The sequence below is a fragment of the Callithrix jacchus genome, chromosome 8, assembly GCF_049354715.1.
Source record: "Callithrix jacchus isolate 240 chromosome 8, calJac240_pri, whole genome shotgun sequence".
Classification (NCBI taxonomy): Eukaryota; Metazoa; Chordata; class Mammalia; order Primates; family Cebidae; genus Callithrix; species Callithrix jacchus.
This window is the reverse complement of record NC_133509.1, coordinates 108,446,939-108,461,808: the sequence shown is the minus strand read 5'-3', so window position 1 is coordinate 108,461,808 and position 14,870 is coordinate 108,446,939. Positions and strand designations below refer to the sequence as shown.

General features: G+C 45.2%; 1 protein-coding gene across 44 annotated transcripts in view; it reads left to right on the top strand.

Annotated features, from left to right (window-relative positions):
• The first annotated feature begins 5,285 nt into the window (after window positions 1-5,285).
• The window catches only part of NUMB (NUMB endocytic adaptor protein), a 177,330-nt gene continuing 167,745 nt past the window's right edge, over window positions 5,286-14,870 (top strand). For 39 of the 44 annotated variants that reach the window (XM_054240152.2, XM_054240149.2, XM_035260959.3 and 36 more), the window contains exon 1: window positions 13,256-13,343. The gene's annotated coding sequence lies outside the window, so the exon portion shown is untranslated. Of the gene's footprint in view, window positions 5,526-13,255; window positions 13,344-14,870 lie in introns of those variants that run through there. The other 5 variants (XM_078335346.1, XM_078335355.1, XM_078335344.1 and 2 more) reach the window with 1 other exon arrangement.

Here is a 14,870-nt window from a genome sequence, read left to right as displayed (position 1 = left end):
GAGCCACTATGCTCAGTCTTTTTTTTGAGATAGAGTAGTCTTGCTCTTGTTGCCCAGGATGGAGTGCAGCGGTGCAATCTCGGCTCACTGCAACCTCCGCCTCCCAGGTTCAAGCTTCTCCTGCCTCAGTTTCCTGAGTAGCTGGAATTACAGACACCCACCACCATGCCCAGCTAATTTTTGTACTTCTAGTAGAGACAGCATTTCGCCATGTTGACCAGGCTGTTCTCAAACTCCTGACCTGAAATGATCCACCCGCTCGGCCTTCTAAAGTGCTGGGATTACAGGTGTGAGCCATCTCGCCTGGCCATATCTAATTTTTAATCAATAAATATTTACTGAATAAATGAATTTCTAGTACTGCGTTAAACACTGAGCAAAAACAGTGGCTCATACCTGTAATCCCAGCACTTTGGGAGACTAAGGCGGGTGGATAACTTGAGGTCAGGAGTTCGAGACCAGCTTGGCCAATAGGGGGAAACCTTATCTCTACTAAAAATACAAAAATTAGCTGGGTGTGGTGGTACACGCCTATAATCCCAGCTACTCAGGAGGCTGAGGCAGGAAAATCGCTTGAATCCAGGAGGTGGAGACTACAGTGAGCCAAGATTATGCCATTGCACTCCAGCCTGTGGGACAAATCAAGATTCCATCACATACACACAAAAAAAGTCTTGCAGCATCTTATTCTAGTAAGCAAATCTGAATATTTCCTTCCAAAGGTAGTACCTTGTTTTAAACGCCTCCGCTGAGTCATCCCTAAGGTGGGAAAGACTTAGAGATCTTGGAGAGGACTCTAAATGAGCCAGAGACCAGAGGATTATTATACTGCTTGATTTGATCTGTAGCTTCAAGGTCTAATGACTGCTCTGGAGTTTATTCCCATGTTGCAAGGATACCAGCTGTATCTGTTTGAACTGTCATTCATCAACCAAGCAGTTTGACAATTAGGACCGTAAAGATGACCAGGCTGGGTCAGACCTATCCAACAGGTGAAAGGTTATTCATGTTAGTCAAGTAGTAGTCCTCAATCCTGGTTATAAATCAGAATCACTTGGGGGAACTTTACAAAAATATAAAGACCCCACTTCAACCTACTGAATTGGAATACCGGGAACTAGGAGAGGGACCTGAGACTCTCAGGGGATTGGGGTTGAAAATGAGTAGTTAAATCTGAGTCACGGCACCAAAAAAAAAGAAAGAAAGAAAAAGAAAATGAGTAGTTCAACCTCCATCCAGCTTTACTCATACATGGCTCTGCAATTCACAAATTGGCCCTGATTTTTTTTCTGTATTCTGATTGTATTCCCTCCCTGGGTAATGAGTGCCATGCATTTACTACCTACAGTTTAGAGTAGCCTTCCTTTACATTGGTCCCAAGCTTAACTCTCCTGGAACTTTGTAAGAGACGTTGAAACCTAAGATTTGGGTATCTGAGAGATGCTTTCATGTTGGTCTTACCCACGCCATTTGTCATATTATAGGTTGAACTCTCCCACAGAGCTTGCTTAGCAGTCACATGCCCATTCTTGAGATTTTTCTTGGTTTACAAGGAGCTCTGGCTTTATCAAGAGATCCATTCTGCTCCAGCTAGATAACCTTTGTCCACTTTGTGCAACAGGAGAAAAATAATATCTGTTCCTCTGATGATTATGACCCAGGATGATTGCAGCTTAGGTCATTCAGGACAGGTAAGTACTTGTTGCCAGCTTAAAGTCCTGTTCTGAGTTTAGTCAGCCTGTTAGCTTTGGAGAGATCAGGAAGGTGAATATTCTTGGATTTAAGGGCTCAAAGACAAATATATTCATTTGGAATGATAATCTAGATGGTTCATAGAACAGAAATCAGAGGAGGGTGTCAAGTAGAAGTATTTATGGTATAGGCGGGGCGCGGTTGCTCATGCCTATAATCCCAGCACTTTGGGAGGCTGAGGCAGGTGGATCAGTAGGTCAAGAGATCGAGACCATCCTGGTCAACATGGTGAAACCCCGTCTCTACTAAAAATACAAAATTTAGCTGGGCATGGTGGTGCAGCCCGTAGTCCCAGCTACTCGGGAGGCTGAGGTAGGAGAATTGCTTGAACCCAGGAGGCGGAGGTTGCAGTGAGCCGAGATTGCGCCATTGCACTCTAGCCTGGGTAATAAGAGCGAAACTCGGTCTCAAAAAAAAAAAGAAGTATTTTTGGTTGGTATGGAAGGGAATGAATAGAAAAGGAAAATACTAGGGTCATGTACCTGCCAAATAGAAAAAAGATGTGGTTTAAGCACATCACATTCCTTTAAAAAAAAAAAAAAAAGGTGGCTGGGCACAGTGGCTCACGCCTGTAATCCCAGCACTTTGGGAGGCCGAGGTGGGTGGATCATGAGGTCAGGAGATCGAGACCATCCTGGCCAACATGGTGAAACCCCGTCTCAAAAAAAAAAGAAAAGAGAAAAAAAATAGGCTAAGTATTTGAAGATGAAGAGCCACAGTTGGGGTGATCATTTGGGAATCTCCAAGTATTCTTTGGTGAGTTAATGTTTCTAAGTTGCCTTATGCACACGTGAAAGAGAGAAAGAGAGGAGAGAAAAGGAGACATGTCATCAGCTCATAGCCTGTACATCATCCCTCTAGGTAAGTTAGGCCTGGCTAGAATCAGTCTGCATAGATAATTTGCTAGAGCCTGGTTGGAAATTTCTATACTCCAGTGATGAGATTTCTGGTTGTATTCCTAGGGCACCTCACAATTGACCTGTTCTCAATTGATGTTATTAAAAAACTGGTCTTGGGCGGGGCATGGTGGCTCACGCCTGTAATCTAAGCACTTTGGAGGCCAAGGTGGGTGGATCACCTGAGGTTGGGTGTTCAAGACCAGCCTGACTAACATGGTGAAACTCCGTCTTTTAAAGAAAAATAAATAAATAAAATAAAATAAAAAACTGGTTTTCAGAAATTGGGCTGCACAATATGAAAATACTATAGTCTCTGATTCCAATATAGGAGCTCAAAGATGCTCTGGGTGCTCTATGATCAGCACTCAAAGTAATGATAGCTTTTTCTGGCATTTCCTTTCATCTAGAGATTTCAAAGTATCTCCCAAACATGTGCCCATCCCATAGGCAGCTGATTAAGCCACATCTCTGACATTCATCTTTCACCTGGGTCCTCCCCACAAATTGGAGACTGAGCTTGATATAGAGCGTGGGCCTCTGATTCAAGGTCTCACACTGAACGCCCACTCTCTCGTTACCCAGTCTTAGGCAGTCTGTGGTTCTCCCACAGGGCGTAGCTCTTTGTAGGGGCCTGTGTATCAGATCTACCTGCTTCTTTGCTGTCATCACCTCCCACTATTTACATTTCTGGGCTCCCTGGTGTCCCTGCACCTGAGCTGTGCGTTAACTGTCCTGGATGTGAGAATTGTTGGAGAACCCCGAAGGATTCTTCATGTCTTGTCGTTCTTCATCCCAATTCATACCCCTCACCCACGTGTTCCACCTCCCCTCAGTCAGCAAAGTACAGTTCTATGCCCTTTTGTTTCTTCTTCCTCCTCCCCTATCTCTATCCTTGACTTCCATTGGCAGAAGAAAGAGGAAACCACAGACCATGAGCTTGTAAGAGAGAGAGGAGTGGGAAGGAAGAGGCTTTTCTTTTGGGTTGCTTTCTTGTTCCCAGGGAGGGGGCGAAGACCACGAACCTTGGCCTCCGTGGGAGGAGAAGATTAGCAGGATGAGTCTTTACCTCCATCACCCATCCTCAGGGTGTTGCTGACTTGTTTTTGCTGAAGGAGGGATGACTCAGCATAGACCCTTGATGGGGAAATGTCTCAGAGGCTGAAAGGAAAGAAGCAGAGGGCCACCAATGACCTTGTTCTTTAATTTAATTTTCATATCAGAAAGATTTCACTGAGTTTGGGGAAATGGAGCTTAATTCTCCCTGTTCCCCGATGTTGGCAACTCCAAATAGAATTTTCCAAAGGAATGACCCTGTCCACAGGAGTCCAAGAGAGATGGGCAGTGGGATTCCAAATTCAGAGTGCAGGGATAGCCCCCCACCTGGTGGAGAGCTTTATTTAGTCATACTTCACCACTGTGCTCTAATTACTGTAACCACCGGTGATCATTATGTGATAATTAGCATGTCTTTTTTATAACTTCTAGAGCACCACCCCAAAATAAATGATTGTGTCAGGTGGCAAGGCTGCTCCTAGAGACAATTCCTGACTTACTCATTCATTCACTAAATATTTAGTGAACTACTGTGGGCCAGGCCCTGAGCAGGAAGGTTGTTGTCCCTGGTATTACAGTGCCAACATGTTGCTGGATGGATATGCACTGAGCAGGTTTACCCATGGGATATGTGTATTCCAAAGTGGAAGTGCAGTGTGTATAAGAAGGCCACCCAACCCAATGTGGCTGGGAGAGGGGTACCAGGAAGCCTCCCCCGCAATAGTAACTTTGAAGATAAGATCTGTAGGATGGGCAGGAGCTAGCAAATGGAATCCACCTTAGGGTAACCTATGCCATTTGTATGAATTCCCCAAGACGTAAAGTTAAACCCAAAGTTGCTCTTCATATAAACCCTCCAAAGTAACTAATAGGCTATGCCAACTACAATGCAGCAACGCTGCTTCTGTACAACGTGATGCTACTTTGGAAAAGTGTAAAATCCTACTTAAGTGGAAGGTGTAATTATTGCAGAGTATTTCAGGGAGGAAGACCGCACCAGGGAAATAGGCATGAAAATCAGGTTCTTCCGTTATTTCTGCAGCCTGGTCTAATTCTCCATGACCTTGGGATGGCCTAGGTCTGCGACAGGAAATAAGTTTTTCTGTCTCTATTTGAGCAACAACATCCTTATCAGCTGCTCCAATGAGGAGGACACTGATGTCCTTTTGCAGGAAACTAACAGGAAAAGAAAGAAAGGTTACCACTAAATACACTTCCTGAGGGCGAAATGAAATGGCTGCTGCTCTGGCTGCAGTGGAGGAAAGGGCTGAATAAATAAATACATCATTCCTATTGTACAGGCAGACTTCCTGGGGGCAAGTCCTCATCTCTTTACCCTGTCTTTCCCTTCAAAAACTAACCTGCCAAGGGGCAGAACAAGGTTTTCTCTGACTATTAAGAGGTATGGAAACCAAGTATCCTCTGTCCCAGACACAGAGGAAACACAGAATAGGAAGGAGAGAAAACCAGAGCCACAGGAAGAGGAACTTGATATTGGTGCACTTCTCCTCTTCATGTTTACAGAATTTTCCCAGCAACTTCTGCTTTGAGGCTTTCTGTGTACAAATCCGGTAATGTTTGGGACATTTCAGGAGAAGACAGGGCCAGGGCTAGTGCAGCTCAGAAAATCAGTCGGCGGCCTCTTTAAATCACAGCGGTAGTGACTTGATTTAGAGGCAGAGGTGTAAACTGTTATTATCTGTGAATGTTGAACTCTAATCCTGTCCACAGGAGTCCAAGAGAGGCAGGCAGTGGAGACTGCTAGAGATGATTCCTGATCTGAAAACAGTTCCAGCCTAAAGGATCTTCAGGCATTTCCTTGTAAGGATAGTTTTCTTCTGCATGGAAAAAGAAACGAAAGAACATGTGCAAATATGGGAGGGAGAAGAAGAAACAGAGACAGAGAAAGACAGATAAGTTGCAAAGACTTGGATCGTTGTATCTCTTTCTTTTTCTTCTTCTTCTTTTTTTTTTTTGAGATAGAGTTTTGCTCTTGTTGTCTAGGCTGGAGTGCAATGGTGTGATCTTGGCTCACTGCAACCTCTGCCTCCCAGGTTCAAGCGATTCTCCTGCCTCAGCACTCCCGCCCCCCCCACCCCCACCCCAAGTAGCTGGGATTACAGGCATGTGCCACCATGCCCAGCTAATTTTGTATTTTTAGTAGAGACAGGGTTTCTCCATGTTGGTCAGCCTGGTCTCGAACTCTAACCTCAGGTGATCTGCCTGCCTCGGCCTCCCAAAGTGCTGGAATTATAGGCATGAGCCATTGTGTCTGGTCTGGATCTTTGTATTTCTACAGTGTCTTTGGTTTAAGGATCATTTACACTTTAGTAGGTTTTTTTTTTCTTTTTCTTTTCTTTTTTTTTTTTGAGACGGAGTTTTGCTCTTTTTACCCAGGCTGGAGTGCAATGGTGTGATCTCGGCTCAATGCAACCTCCGCTTCCTAGGTTCAGGCAATTCTCCTGCCTCAGCCTCCTGAGTAGCTGGGATTACAGGCACGCACCACCATGTGCAGCAAATTTTTTTATTTTTAGTAGAGACGGGATTTCACCATGTTGACCAGGATGGTCTCGATCTCTTGATCTCGTGATCCACTCGCCTCGGCCTCCCAAAGTGCTGGGATTACAGGCTTGAGCCACCACGCCCGGCCTGGTTTTTGTTTTTTCTATCTTTCTTATGTAATAATTATGGGTGAGCCCTGAGAAATGACTCAAAGCCAAAATAATGGGGTTTTCTTGATTATAGTTCCTCATTTTCCCTGGCCACAGGCCAACCCTCAAAATCCTCCACCTTTATAAGGAAGACAGCTTCAACCCAGCCCTGAAGTGATGACTCCAGCCTCTTAGTGCTCTTTCTTTCATGTTGCAAACTGGACTCTCTTCTTCCAACTTTCTAATTGCAAAATTGCTCTTTATTTTTATTGGTTCATATTACTTTCAACCCAGGTGTGAAAACGTCTTTTTGGACGTTTTAAGGCCCATCTGTAGGGCCTTATTGGTCCCTCTTTCTCTCATTCTTAGTGGAGGATTGACTCAGAAGATTGCACAATGACGAGCATATTTTGAAAGGGACAAAGGTTACATAGCCAAGTCTCTGCTCATTCTCCCAGGCACAATCCCTCCTCTCTGGATTCTGGATGGGGCCAGGCTCTGAGTTTTCTGCATATAGGAGGTGCTGCCATAATTAGCCCGTTTTACTGGTTTTGGACAAGGGTACTTCTTGGTATAGGGCAGACAGGAAATTAGACTGTGTCATGGCTTTGGTGGTCATATTTTATGAAACTCAAATTTAGAGTTGTGCTCTGGCAATTATAGGATGCTAATGAGAAAAGTTGAACAAAATATATAAGGTCATCCTGGAAAAGTTACGAGAGTTCATAGTATTTTCTTCCAGTAGCTTGGAAAGAATATCAAATATCACACATTTATTAATAATGTTAATAATAACTAATGATTATTGAGCATTTACTTCATGTCAGGTCCTGAATTATGTATATTATTTCATTTACTCCTCATAGAAGCGTTCCTTCTAGGAGCTAGGGGAGAAAACCAGCCATTATATACTCAATAATAATATTAATGGTAATAATAGTTATTATCTATAACAGTTTTATATGGCATAACATATACGGGCCCTGAATCAAACATATTCTCTAATTTGATTTTTGTATATTTAAAAATATACACACATATATTTCTTTTGTTGTTGTTGTTAAGACAGAGTCTTGCTTCTTCGCCCAGGATGGAGTGCAATGGTGCGATCTTGGCTCACTGCAACCTCCGCCTCCTGGGTTCAAGCAACTCTCCTGCCTCAGCCTTCTCAGTAGCTGGGATGACAGGCATGTGCCATCATACCCAGATAATTTTTGTATTTTCTTTTTAGTAGAGACAGGGTTTTACCCTGTTGACCAGACTGGTCTTGAACTCTTGACCTCGGGGGGTTGATCACGAGATCAAGAGATCGAGACCATCCTGGTCAACAAGGTGAAATCCCGTCTCTACTAAAAATACAAAAAATTAGCTGGGCATGGTGGTGTGCACCTGTAGTCCCAGCTACTTGGGAGGCTGAGGCAGGAGAATTGCTTGAACCCAGGAGGCGGAGGTTGCGGTGAGCCAAGATCGTGCCATTGCACTCCAGTCTGGGTAACAACAGCAAAACTCCGTCTCAGGAAAAAAAAAAAAAGGAGATGGAGGAGGCTCACTATGTTGCCCAAGCTGGCCTCGAACCCCTGGCCTCAAGTGAGCCTCCTACCTCAGCCTCCCAAGTAGCTGCCAACTGTGCAGGCTCTAAGGATTACATCCTTGTGTAATCCTAATGACTTACTGAGTGTGGGCTGGACCTAATGACTTACTTCTAACTCAGGATGTGTCAAAAGTGATGGGATGTCACATCTGTGATTGGATTACAAAAGACTGGGCCTTCTGTCTTGCTAGTACTCTCTTTGGTGGGTCTTCTCTCTTGCTCTAGCTTGCTTGCACTGTTGAAGTAAGCTGCTACAATGTGAGATGCTCTGCGAAGAGGCCCATGAGGCAGGGCACTGAGGGAGGCTTCTGGCCAGCAGCTCCTGGGAAACTAAGGCCTTAGGAAGTGAGTCCTGCCAACAATAACCAGGTGAATGAGGCAGGAAGCAGATCTGTCCCAATTGAGCTTGAGAGGACTGTGGTTTTATAAGAGACCCAAAGTCAGAGGGTTGACTCACAGAAACTGTGAGATGATAAATGTTGTTTAAAGCTACTAAGTTTTGGGATAATTTGTTATGCAAGAAAAGATCTCTAATCCATATCTCATTTTATAGATGAAGAAAATGAAGCTTTAGGGTGATAAATCAATGTTTCACACAGTTGTAAATGGCAGAGCCAGAGCTTTAGGAACATATTAGATTCTAGAATCTGACTTTAAGTCTGCTTTCTCATGAGGTTCCAAGTGATTGGAACACGGTAGTTCTAGAAGAATTCTACCCTCTGAAATCCTTGGAGTGTAGCCATGTTTCCAGGAAACTCTTTGTGTGCATGTAAAACAGAGATGGACAAAAGTTTATATGGTGCTAAGTGCTTTGAGTCGGTCCACTCCCTGCTGCAGAAGAATAGCTGGTCCACCCATAGATCTGGTGATAGTAACCAGGGGCTCCAGTCAGTAGCACAATGGCAGAGCTAAGAGCTACAAGTCCATCCATTTTTACAAGCACTCCAGCTGTCTTACCCATAATATGTAAAGCAGGTGGAAGGGTGCATACACTTTTCTTGAGGATGAAAATGAATGCATTTAGTAATGAAAAGTCATAGTGTGGTATTTAAAAATTACCCTAGCTCTGGAATCAGATAGCAAATGCTTCTGCCTGAGAGACCAGAACACCTCCTTTCACTGATTTTTTTTTTCTTCCCGTCTATGAAACAGAACCTTGAACTTTGAAATCACAGTGCTTTGTTCCAGAGTGGAAAGCAGCGTGGCACTTCCCTGGGGTGAAAGCGCCCCAGCTTGAAAGGGTAAAAACACCTTTTCCCAGATAGTCTCCCTTTGTTTAACCAGTGCTTTTTTCCAGTGGTCACCTTAAGGGGAACAAATGAAGATATGCTCCTTGGTTGGCTGCATGAATCCATCCTTCCTTGTCAGCTTTGCCCAGAGCAGCAGGCTTTGAGCTCTGGGAGGATTTCCAGGTGGCAAGAGAACAACGGTCCCATAGGCTGGAGCCTGGCACACTTTCCCTTTTAACCAGTGGCAGAGGCTGCACTTTGCTGGTGTAATTATGCAACCTGGTATAAAGTCCACATGGGTGGTGGTGGGGGATAGGCGAGGTAGGACTCTAAGCTGGTTCAGCCTCTGATTGGGCTTCTTGACTGTTTTTCTAGCTTTTCTTACCCTTTTCTCTCCTGCCCCTTGTCCCCTCCTCTTCCCTCCTTTCCCCTCCCCTTCTCTCTAATCCCTTCATCTTTGTCAGCCTCCACCCTCAGAGATCCCTAACTCAGGAAACTACCTCTTATCAAATATTTTGGCTTGCCTCCAACTGCTAGTGGCAGGCAGCTCTGGCCCTTGTCTGCTATCTGAGCGATTTTCTTCTCCACCGGTTGTTTATTTCTCTAATCTAGTTGGAATTGGAATCGTGTGTAGAATCCAGAAGAAAAAAATCCTAAAGCAAAAAATGGAGCCTTTCCCTACTAAGACTGCCCTCTGGGCTAAAATAGAAATGAAAGGAGACTTGGACTCTTCTCTCTTGAAAAGTGACATATGAAAGAGAGCAGGAGAAACAGCATTAGTATACAGGAAAGCCTAAGGCACACCATATCACTCCTCAGATATTGGATATCATTCTGAGTCCTCTATTTTCTGCTTAATTGGGATTTATAAATGCTATTTTTGCCCTGAATATACCTGCCATTTTGGTTGTGCCCAAGTGGCTCTGAACAGATACCATCTGCAGCACCTCCACAGCCAGCCATACAACACGAAGCTGCAGACTCCCAGACTCCAGTGTTCTTGCTTTCTGAGAGGGAGCCCTGAGAATGGTGGAGAAGCATAAAACACAGGAAAGAAAAGAGAGAAGCTGGATGGAGTAATTACATGATAGGGTTACCTTGCGCACATGAAAGCAAAATGTAGGGTACAAGCAATAACCCCTCCAGTACCGCACAGTCTAATAACACAATAGCTTTCTGTTATGTCAAAGCATGTTCCTTAAAACCTTCCTTAAGTTCTTCTACTTCTTACTAGGTTATAACATATTTATTTTAAATGTCCTTTCTTAACCGATAATCACAAAGAATAGGAATGATAGACATGTGTGTATGAGCAAAAGCATTTATGCATGCTTTTTTCTTTTTTCGTGTATGAAATAGCGATTGACTTTTGTGACATTTTTTCCACCTAATTTTGTGATAGTAATTTTACTGCATTCCTAAACTTAGATGGCAAGTCCACTTAGCAAGGCTGGCCTAATTCTATGTTCTCTATGGCACCTAGTCACTGTGGCTGTGCAAGAGTCATTATTACCCAAAGCACCATAATAATGGTCATGCCCTCTATGACGTTATTGTTTCCTATCTGTCAGGACATTAATTGTCTTCTAACTTGCTCTAAAATTGGTAGTACGGCACACTGCCAAGACTAGAGAGAAGCAAGCTGCTGGTGATATATTAAAAGACTGTGTGAAAGGACATACTGGTATTTGCTTTTTCTTGGGGCATCTTCATGTTTGCATTACTTCACATGTTATGGGACGTTAGCTCAGGCGTGCCTTATGTCTTGGCGTCTCTCTTATTATGGTTAATGTCTGATCCTTCCTTCAACTGAATGATTCAGACATCTCTAAGTTATTTTGGCTTTTCCACTTTCCTTTCACAGGCTTTTTGTGAGTCATTGAATTGAATGGGAGGTTATTTCTAAATTGGAAGGTGAGGAACAGAGGAGGGGGAGGAAAGTTCCGGAAAATAACTAGGAAAAGGCACTTTATTGTTACATATAGTTACTGGAGGAATAATTTCTACTTAGTTTGGTGATAGAAGTATGTACTTTATTTAAACTAGGTTAGAAAAAAGACAATATTTTTCTGAATAATAAACCAGTTTTAGATTCCTTATAACTTGCTCTGCAAAGGAGGTTAGTAAATAGAATAAATATGAGACAAAGAGTTAGCAGAAAGAAGAAAGGAACAAAGCACAAAATTTCCAAACTCCACACCCTTCAGGGAATGCCTCCTTGACAGTGTCGTCGTCGTCTTCTCCTCCTCCTCCTCCTCCTTCTTCTTCCTTCTTCTTCTTCTTCCTCCTCCTCCTCCTCCCCCTCCCCCCCCCCATCTTGACAGAGTCTCCCTCTGCTGCCCAGGCTGGAGTGCAATGACTTGATCTATAGAGACAGGGTTTCATCATGTTGGCCAGGCTGGTCTCAAACTCCTGACCTCAAGTGATCTGCTTGCCTCGGCCTCCCAGAGTGTTGAGATTACAGGTGTGAGCCGCCAAATGGCCCAACAGTGTCTTAACCCATCCCTGGGTGCTATGTTTCATGGCCTATGGGTTTGTGTATCATAAGTGGAGTTGTGAGAAGGTACATTTAAATCTGATTTAGAAATTGAAAGAGTAATCAGACCAGCATTTTGTTATTTAGGAGCAGGAAAAGTGGGTGGAAAAAAAAAGAAAAGCAAAAAGCTAATGATGAATATATTTCTAGAAGCATAAGAGTTTTTATAGCAACACTAGATTTCTCAAAATGCCTACTGTGATTTGTACCCAAGTGAATAAAAAATGTAATCATTTATTCTTGTGCATTGTGCCAAGTGAGGAAAAAAAAACACAACCCAGCAATTCATTCAATGGCCCTAATTTAGACTGCTAGGAAGAAGAGAGGTTTAGAAAAAATAAAATGAGAGAAACTTTTAAAGTGTCTGACACACAGCTAGTAGGGCTATTTAAGCATTGCTGAACAGAAAAACAAAGCGGCAGTGAGAGGTGGGGGAAGCGGAATTCTAATTTCCACAGCATCATAAGGGTACAATATGGTCCGCTTATTAGAAAGCTGCGGGCGGGCGTGGTAGCTCACGTCTGCAATCCCAGCACTTTGGGAGGCCAAGGCGGGCGGATCACCTGAGATGGGGAGCTCCAGCCAGACCAACATGGAGAAAACCTGTATTTACTAAAAAATTTATTAAAAAATTAGCCGGGCGTGGTGGGGCTCCCTTGTAGTTCCAGCAACTCGGGAGGCTGAGGCAGGAGAATCGCTTGAACCCGGAGGCGGCGGTTGCGGTGAACCGACATAGCGCCACCGCACTCCTGGGTAACAAGAGCAAATCTCCGTCTCAAAAAAAAAAAAGAAAGAAAAAAGAAAGTTGCTAATGGCTGCCTGGCCACTTGGCAGGAATGGATCTGAAAGCTGGATAACTCCCAACAAACCACTCCAGTTTATTGACGACGTCTATAATTGCAACCGAAGTTGACTGATTTCTGCTAAATGAAAGGTTGCGCTTTGCCCTTTAGCATGGAGGATCCTGGAAAGAACTTCAATGAAATTGGACGCATCCAAAGAAAAAAAGGGAACATTTCTATCTCTAAGGTATCTTTCTCCCCAGAGCTTACAAACACTTCTTAAACACAACCTCTGATGTTAGTGTTTTATAAGTACTACCCCTATGAGTAAAGCTAGCAGAGATAAGCTTCTCCTTGTAGAAAGAGAGCTGGAGAAGAGGAAGAGTTTACAGAGAAAACTCTACAACAAAGAGTTAACCCTTCCCTGGTAACCTCGGATGTGAGCGTTTGCCCCGCCTTTGCTTTCTACTGTGCAACTAAACTGTGCACAAGCTTGAATCAACCTTAGTCGTCACATCGCTTGCCAGTTAGCTTAACAGACATTTTTTTCAGCCTATCATAACTTCGAATTGCCCAACCCTCAGCCAATTACAACTAAAGCTTGGGCTAGGACGCTCCAGGTCCGGGCGGGGGCGAATACCGGGTTCAGGGAAAGGGGCGGCAAAGACGCTATGACGGGCGGGTATACTAAGCCAATCAAAGAGGAGAACTGCCGCCCCACTATCCAATGGATAGGTTAGAAGTATGAAAGGGGGTGGGCCTGTTGTCATGGGGGAGGTGGTGGCGCTTGGTGGCCACTGGCGGCCGAGGTAGAGGCAGTGGCGCTGGAGTTGGTCGGGGGCAGCGGCAGGTGAGTGCCGGTAAAGCGAGTCAGAGATCTAGGGGCCGTCGCGGGGCGGAATCGCCAGCTCAGCACTCCGGAGGCGGAGGCCAGAGGAAGGGGGCCTGGACTTCTAGTCGGGGCCGGGGCCAGGGCGGCGGCGGCGGGGGCGGCGGCGGCGGCGAGTTCGCGCTGACTGGGCTCGGGGAAGAATGGCTGGGCTTCTGGCTGCGGAGTTAGCCTGAGGAAAGTAGGCTGGGGTCGGACCCACACGGGTCAGGCCAGAAGGTCCCTTGGGACGTCTAGCTGCTCTGGTCTATGGCACTGACTGGCGGCCAGTGTGTGAGAAATAGGTCTTTGAGGAGACGGAAGCGTACAGGGTCCCAGAGAGTGCGGTGACCTGTAACTGCCTGCTCTGAGGTCGGGGTGTCTTGGAGTGTCCCGGGACAGCTTGGGTGCCAGGGAGAAGGGGAACCCGGGCAGCCCGGCAGCGGCCCATGTGGAGGGAGCAGGGTGGGTGGGGGGGGCAGGGGAACGGGGAGTGGCCCCGGTTTGAGGGAGGTGGGAAGACCAAGGGTGGTCGGGGTCCTGGGTGACAGGGAGCAGACTTGCTCCAAGTAAGGGTGTCTGAGGAAATGCTCGGAGGGGGTTGGGGACCCTACTGAGAAAAGCGGCTACCTAAGGGAGGGGGCTCCTGGGGGAGATGAGGAGCAGTGGGTCTTCGGAGGGTCGGACGGGTGGAGACCTTGAACTGCACGAGGGAGGAACCGGAGCGCCCTGCCCCCTCCTCCCCGTAGCTGGGCTGGGATGGGAGATCCAACCGGCCTGGCAGCTCCTGGGTCTGAGGATCCCCAGGGGACCAGGAAAGAAGTCCTCGAGGAGTGGCTCGGGTTTGAGACTGGGGTGAGGAGCCAGCAGGGAAGTGGAAGTTCTCTCAGTTGGAGAGGAGTCGTGCAAAATGGAACGGAGATGGCGGAGGTAGGGGAGAAATAATCTTTATAGGAGCGGGTAGTAGATAAGGTGGACGAGAAAGAAAGTTGTCTGAGGAGAGAGTAATCATCTGGTGGAACTGGCTAGGACACTAGATACAAGAGAAATTAGTAGAGCCATTAATAGGTTCAGAGGTCTTCAGAAATAGAAGAAACTTCAACTTCATAATTAATGCTAAGATGCCACCTAGGACCAAAGAAAAGCTCCTAAAAGCAAGGTTAAGTGTCTTGCATTCTAGTCTTTTAGAAAAGAAATTTGTTTTAGGATGATGACAGTAATATTGGAAATAAGTTCATTGACAGGGTGAGGAATTTGAGAGGGGAGGAGTAGCTGAACTAAGGGAGTGGAAGTAGATACTTGATCAGAAAAAGAATAGGCATACTGTGCTAAACTGAAAATAAGTTTGAGTTGTAGTTCCACCACTTAGCTAAGTTTCTGTGCAGTTTCCTCATCAGAATGCTAATAGTAATAGATCCTACTTTATAAGGTGATGTTGGTTTTTTCTTCATGTGAGTTAGTATTTCTAGAGCTTTTAGGATAGTGACTGGCACATAGCAGTGTGTACTG